General features: G+C 39.5%; 1 pseudogene; it reads left to right on the top strand.

The window, feature by feature from the left end:
* The first annotated feature begins 1,399 nt into the window (after nt 1–1,399).
* Nucleotides 1,400–2,499, top strand: LOC133769624 (protein GOLM2-like; annotated as a pseudogene).
* Nucleotides 2,500–7,730: the final 5,231 nt, after the last annotated feature.

The raw sequence follows: 7,730 nt of genomic DNA, 5'->3' as shown, positions 1-7,730 counted from the left end.
CTGGATTGAAAATGAAGCAACCAGGACTCAAACTGTTATTCTTATATGGGATGCTGGCATCGCAGGTTGCGATGTAACCTGTTGTGCCACAATGCCTGACTTTATTTCCCTTTTCCAACTGTAACAGTATCCTCATTGACCAGAAAGGTTGTTGTTGAATAATTTTTAAAACTAACTCTGTAGAACCTATATTTCTTGTTATTTTTAGTAGCTGAAGTCTCTATAGAAATTTCCTGAAATGCTTGAACCAGTAAGTCTCCTAGTCTATGCTAGGGGGCTTTCTGCAAGTTGGGCATTCCTTCAGCAGTCATCCAGGCAATTTACTACTTTGCTGGCCTTGATTTCCTGCTTACTTCAAACCTTGAGGTCACCCAGAGGTGACAGCTTCAAGCTTTCTCACATCTTTCCTGAGCAAGCTGACAGCTCTGGGCGTTATGTTCAGTGCTGTTCATTTAGGTGGCCATCTGCAGTCTCAGGAGTGTATCAGAACTATTCAGAACCTTTATGAATATCTCACTCCTCAGATTTTCCTTTTAGTTTTTTTTTTTTTTGGACAGGCAGAATGGATAGAGAGACAGAGAGAAAGGTCTTCCTTTTCACCGTTGGTTCACCCTCCAATGGCTGCTGCAGCCGGCGCATCGTGCTGATCCGAAGCCAGGAGCCAGGTGCTTTTCCTGGTCTCTCATGCGGGTGCAGGGCCCAAGGACTTGGGCCATCCTCCACTGCCTTCCCGGGCCATAGCAGAGAACTGGCCTGGAAGAGGGGCAACTGGGATAGAATCCAGTGCCCCAACCGGGACTAGAACCCTGTGTGCCAGCGCTGCAAGGCGGGGGATTAGCCTGTTAAGCCACGGCACCGGCCCCTTTTAGTTTTTGATGAGCTGTTTTTTGTTATCCACCACCTCAGGTTGCTGGTTGCTCAGTTAAACAATTACCTTTAAATGTTTTGAACAAATGCCTCTAAGGAATGGGCCTCTTCATACCAAGTGAGCTCTGATTAGTTCAAATAATCTTATAGGTAAAGTCCTCCAAAAAACCATCATCCACGTCAGATAATGACAGTGTTCTGGGGCTAAAGCTTTGACAGAACCATAACCCAGTTGACTTATTTCACAGTGTGGTTTTTCAAAGCTACCATGCAGTTGGAGAGAGAGGGATGGGTATAGGACAAGTTAAAATGCCATTGAGGCACTTTGACCATTTTGAGTAGCTATTTTTCTGGTGTATATATGTTCCATAGATTGTACAGGCCTTTAGTTAGCTTCATGTGTTCTGAAAAAGTTGATTCTATAATTATTGTAAATTTTTCACTGATATGTGGGACAGAGAATTTTCTCAGAGACCTGAGCTTCTGCTTGCAAATTGCTGTGAAGCCTTAGGGTACAGCCCAGTTTGACCCCATGCTGGGTTTTGAGGCCAACCCAAGGGCTGGCTGTCTGCCCTCCTTTATGCTGCTGGTGCTTCTGGTAGTGATTGTTTTCCTGGCCTTTACTACTAGAGCACTTCTTCCTGACACATCTTGCTTCCAGAGAAGGAGACGGAGCCGCAGGGCCAGGTTCAGTGCACAGAGATGGCCCGCAGGCATCTGAAGAAGTATATCTGAATATCTCTTGCTCTTGGTGGGCAGGCATAAGAAACAGATGTACCAGAGGGGCCAAATTATGGTCACCTCACCAGCAACCTACTGGCTGGGAGGGTCTGGGGAAGAGATGCGAAGATGACAAGGTTAAACTACAGAACAGCATTTCATATCAGGTAGCAGACCTACATCATTTAAAGGGGTAACTTGTTGAGCTTAATCAGGAGTTTCTTCCACAAGAAGATCAGCTTCAGCACTACAGACAGAAAAGTACTTTCCTTGTGCAGTGGTTAGCATATGAGACTTTTCAGTGTGGACAGCAGGTCAAGGAATTAAGAGCATGATATGAAGAAAAATTAGCAGACCAATTTTTTCAACAAAATCAAGAGACTCACAAAGTTCAAGCAAATGATGGAGAATAATCAGGTGTGAATGATCATGTAGTAGCTAAAAATATTCCAAAAGTAGCTGAGAATGAAGAACCCCCAAGTTATACTACATATGGGAAAGAACAAATCAATGAGGTGGTGATGTGGGATGGCTGGAATAGAAGAGAATGACCTAGTGATGATCTTCCCACTGCTTTAAAGAGGACTTCTATTTCAGTTTCTGAACATGGAACTCATCAAACAATTTCCCATCTTCCAAGTAGACAACCTCTGTCCACAAATTTGGCTGAAGATGCACAGGTGAACCACAGTGCAACCCTTGGTACTCAAAACAGAACCCTTCTAACATTCTTCAGCATTTAACTAGAGGCCCAAACTTGGAGAGTGAACCCAGAATTCTAACAGCTGTACTAAACAGACTTCCAAGGATAAATTTGGTGTCTTCCATAAATTGAAGCAAAACGATGAAGAATGAAAGCTTCAGGTGGACTTTGCAAACTGTGAAAAGCAGCATTTCAATGATGTCCTTTAAATCCTAAGGAAAAACTTAAAAAAACATAAAGTACTGTAAAATGAAATTTCTACTCCATCATTTTTACTTTTTTAAAATAAAGATCAGTTCTATGGGTTGTAAAGATACATTGAGATAGATTTAAGGAATATTTTAATGAATCAATATATCCATGTATATATGTGAACCTTTTCCTATTATATTCTCTAAGTAGACACTTTATTTGTTATGTTACGGTTGAGCCAAAACAGTTAATCTTTGCATTTAAAGCAAACTACTGTGTTTTTCACATTTTATTGAGCCCAATAATTCTTTCCACAAGTAGACAAGCAAGGAAAAATTGTTGTACATTTTATGTTTCACATAGTTTAATCAGAGTGAGAACAGTTACTCAGTTGAAAACTTTTTATGTAGTAATGTATTGTTAGCCCAACAGATGTTCTATATCTATCCCTTATTTCATGATCTTCAAGGAGTTATACCTATAATAATTACATAAAAAAGGGGAAATGGAAAACAAACACTGGACAACATGTGTACAAAATTCCCTCCCTACTCCTGTTATTTTACATGAGTGCTAATGTGTTTTGGCAAATAAGTTTTCAGTTGGGGCCTGCTAAGACATGACAGTATTCATGAGTTATATCTTATATCTTACTTGGTTCTTGAACTTGTGGAATGCAGGATTCATATGTATTTTCAGTTTTTATTTTTTCCTCAAGTAACACCAGTACTGCTTCACTATGGCCATCACTAGCTAATTTTTTTATATTTTCATAGTTCAGACTGGTGAAGATATTTGTGATTGAAATGCCAGATCCTGAAAGGGGCTAAATCTACTTTGAAATGAATCTGCAATCAGGATTTCAAAGCTTTTCTGATCATTTTACTGATCTTTTATGACTAGACTTTTTCAGAAGTACTACATAAAGAATTTTAGCATGTTTTTATAAATGCACAAATAAATGTAAGTACAGTGAGGTCCCCTACTATTTTATTAAAATAGCTTAAAATTTATAACAAAAATGAATCATTGTCATTAATATGTTAGTTAAGAACACATAAAGCTCATATTTGTTAGACTTACAAAATTATTTAAATGTATTTGCCTTTTATTTAACTCTATTTAATAAAATGTATAAGCTAGCTAATCCCTGTTCTCTGATTTATATCATTTTAAAAATCTTATCCCACCTCCTAAAACAAAAAGTTTTAATCATAAATAGAAATTTAAGATTGTCAACCCTGTTTTTCAGAAGGATGACTGTTAATTGCACACAAACAACATGAAATGCATTTCCCCCTAGTACTAATATTTCGGTCAAAATTCAGACTAACAGTGGCTAAGAGATAGGTCATTCACTTGCTGAGGTGCTCCAATTCTTAAACTTCAGCTTCAAATTAATTAATGACCATGAAAAGATGCAATAATCTACTGTTTTTCCCACATTGTCAAACAATCCATGACTTTATCGTAATTAGAATCAGGCCATATTTAAGAAGTATTATGGTTCACAGAATTTTTAAAATATAATTAAAGGGAAGTGACATACATCTTTTGGGCCTTAGTGTGAGGAGATGAATCTAAAAATACTCCTAGTTGTACTTCTTTCTATTTAATTTTGTAAAATCTGTACAAAAGAAAATCATGAAATTACCTTAGTTGCTTTGTCATAAAAACCATTTGGTTGTATGGTAGCTATTACATAGCAAAATTTCTTCAATTAACAACTAAGAATTTTTTAAGTTTTATTTATTTATTTGAAAGGCAGAGTTACAGAGAGAATGGAAGAGACACAGAGAGAGAGAGGTCTTCCATTTACTGGTTCACTCCCCAAATGGCCACAATGGCCAGAGCAAGGCTGAGCCAGGCTAAAGCTAGGAGCCAGGAGCTTCATCCTGCACTACCATTTGGCTGTCAAGGGCCCAAGTACATGAGCCATCTTATGTTGCATTTCACAGACCATTAGCAAGGAGTTAGATTGGAGCTAGAGCTGCTGCCAGGGGGTTGAATTGGTGGCCATGTGGGTGCTGGTGTCACAGGTGGCAGCTTTACTACACTACAACACCAGCACCAGCAGCCTAGACATTTCATAACTGGAGAAATCCCAGACTAATTGATAATATTTTTGACCGTATTAACTATGTGAATCTTTTAAAAAAATATTTGTTTATTTGAAAAGCAGAGTTAGAGATGGAGGAGGCAGAGAAAGATCTTCCATCTGTTCACTCCCCATTTGGCCACAACCACTGGGGCTGGGCCAGGCCAAAGCCAAGAGCTTCTTCTAGGTCTCCCATATGGGTGTCAGGGGCCTGGATCAGAAGTAGAGCAGCTGGGACACTTACTGGCACCCATATGGGATGCCAGTGTCACAGAGGATTGCTTAATCTCCTATGCGACAACAACTACCCTATGTGAATCAACATTCTACAATCTGTTTTAGACATACTGTTTTTATGTTTTACTTCTGCCTTAAGCTTTCAGGTTTTCTTGATGTATTTTTTGCCCTAATTTAGTGTTAAGTTGATGGAAATCATCTCTTGCTGGGTTCTGATAAATTAAAAATTGAAAAAAGAGGCTATTTATCTCTTTATGAAAGACAGAATCTTCCATCCACTGGTTCATTCCTCAAATGGTTGCAACAGCCAGGAGCCAGGAACTCCATCCTGGTTGCCCACATGGATGGCAGGGACCCAAGTGCTTGAGCCATTGTCTTCTCTCTTCTAGGTGCATTAGCAGGAAGCTGGATCAGAAGCAGAATACCCAGCACTCAAACCTGAACTCTAGTATGGAGTGTAGGCATCCTAAGTAGCGGCTTAACCTGATGGACCACAACATCCACCCCTGAAGTCATCTGGAATCTTTTCCTTTTATCAGTTTCCAAGTCTACTAGTTTTCATAGAATTTTTCTTTAATTTGTGGCTTGTAATTTTTTCTTCCAGCGTCTTTAATATTCATGATTCCTTGAATGGTGTTTTGCTACTTTTCTTTTCTCAATCCCCTTGTGTTCAAGGAAGTTTCTGTCTCTAATAACTTCAATTTCCACCCAGATGGGCAATGATTCTCAAATTCTGTCCTCATCCTAGAGCTTCCTTCTGCATTCTGAAATAATGTTTCCTGGCAATTCTGCCTTATTTTCCAGAGAATCTTAATGTTTCCACATGAACAGTTCTGTCTCACTAAAACTTTAAAAAAAAAATGTAAAATGTCATCCTACTTTAAAACATATTTTATTTACTTAAAAGGCAGGGTGACAAAGAGAAATGGAGAGACAAAGAGAGAAAGAGATCTTCTGTTCACTGGTTCACTCTCTCAAATGGCTGCTACAGCCAGGGATAGGCCAGGCTGAAGCCAGGAGCCTCAGACTGAGTCTCCCGTGTTGGTGGCAAGAGTCCAACCAAGTATGTGGGCCATCATCTAGTGCTTTTCCAGGCACATTAGTAGGGAGCTGGATTAGAAGCACAACTAGGCCGGCACTGTGGCTTAACAGGCTAATCCTCCACCTTGAGGCACTGGCACACCAGGTTCTAGTCCCGGTTGGGGCGCCGGATTCTATCCCAGTTGCCCCTCTTCCAGGCCAGCTCTCTGCTATGGCCCGGGAAGGCCTTGGAGGATGGCCCAAGTCCTTGGACCCTGCACCCGCATGGGAGACCAGGAGAAGCACGTGGCTCCTGGCTTCGGATAAGCGAGATGCGCCGGCCTCAGAAGCCATTGGAGGGTGAACCAACGGTAAAGGAAGACCTTTCTCCCTCCCTCTCTCTCTCTCTCACTGTCTAACTCTGCCTGTCAAAAAAAAAAAAGAGTACATAGGAAAAGTAGTGATTTTTCAAAGATTTCTAATTCTAAATGTTTGAAATAAATTTTGTTGTCACAGGGATTGGTGTCATTTGAGGATGTGAGTGTGGACTTCAGTCAGGAAGAATGGCATAAAATGAACCCTGCTCAGAAGACCCTGTACAGAGATTTCATGCTGGAGACCTACAGCCATCTCGTCTCAGTAGGTAAGCAGACCTTATTACGTGTCTCCTTGTAGAATATATATCCTTTCTTTTTCTGTTAACTTTTTTTAAAAAATATTATTTATTTATTCGAAAGGTAAAATTCGAGAGAGGGAGAGGCAGAGGCAGAGAGCAAGAAGTCTTCCATCTGCTGATTCACTCCTAAAATGGCCACAAAGGCCAGGGCTGGGCCAGTGCAAAGCCAGGAGTCAAGATCTTTGTCCTAGCATCACACATGGGTGCAGGGGCCCAAGCACTTTTCCAGGCACATTAGCACAGAGCTGGATCAGAAGTGGAGCAGCCAGGACTAGTTCTAGTACCTATATGGGATGCCAGCACTTTAAGCGACAGCTTAACCTGCTATGCCACAATGTTGGCCCCAATATACATCCTTTTTAAAAATTATCATGACATATGGGCCCTTATAGAGATTAATATTGTACTGGCTTTGAATTAAGAGGTCTAAGGTTAAGAGACAAAAATGATGGTTTTATCCCATTGAAAACTTTGCCATGTTTTTGAATCTTCAGAATCCCAAAAGCCCATGAATCTCATCTATATATATTCTCAATTATTCTGTTTATAGGATATTGTGTTACCAAACCTGATGTGATATTCAAATTGGAACAAGGTGAAAAGCTGTGGTCCTTGGAGGACAAATTGCTAAACCAGCAGGAACCAGGTGAGTGAACACTGACAGAAAGAGATCTGGGGTTGTTTGACCTTAGAAGAACACTTTTGTTAGTTTATTTTTTAATTATTGAAATAGTTATTGAAATATAATGCATGTATCATATAATTCCTTATTTAAAGTACAAAGTTCAGTGACTTGGCATATGCACAAATTTATACAAACATCACCACAGTCAATTTTCATCACTTCAGAAAGAAACCTGTATCTTTCAGTTATCACCCTTCTAACCCCTAGCCTCTCTGGTCCTAAGCAATTACTAATATCCTTCTGTCTCTACATTTGCCTATTCTGGACATTTCATATAAATGGAATTATATAACATTTGATCATTTATTACTGGTTTCTTTTGCTTAGTTTACAAGATTGATATGTATCAGTACTTCATCCTTTTGTGGCCAGATAATATAACACTGTATGGACATACCACATTTTGTTTGCCTATTCATTAGTGATTTGCCTTTTGGCTGTTGTGAATAAAGCTGATATAAACATTCATTTACATGTTTCTATATGGATATATGTTTTTATTTTTCTTAAGTATATACTTAGGATGAAACTG

Source organism: Lepus europaeus, chromosome 11 (assembly GCF_033115175.1).
Source record: "Lepus europaeus isolate LE1 chromosome 11, mLepTim1.pri, whole genome shotgun sequence".
Classification (NCBI taxonomy): domain Eukaryota; kingdom Metazoa; phylum Chordata; class Mammalia; order Lagomorpha; family Leporidae; genus Lepus; species Lepus europaeus.
Note: the sequence above shows the minus strand (reverse complement) of the source record. Positions and strands in the feature narration are given on the sequence as shown.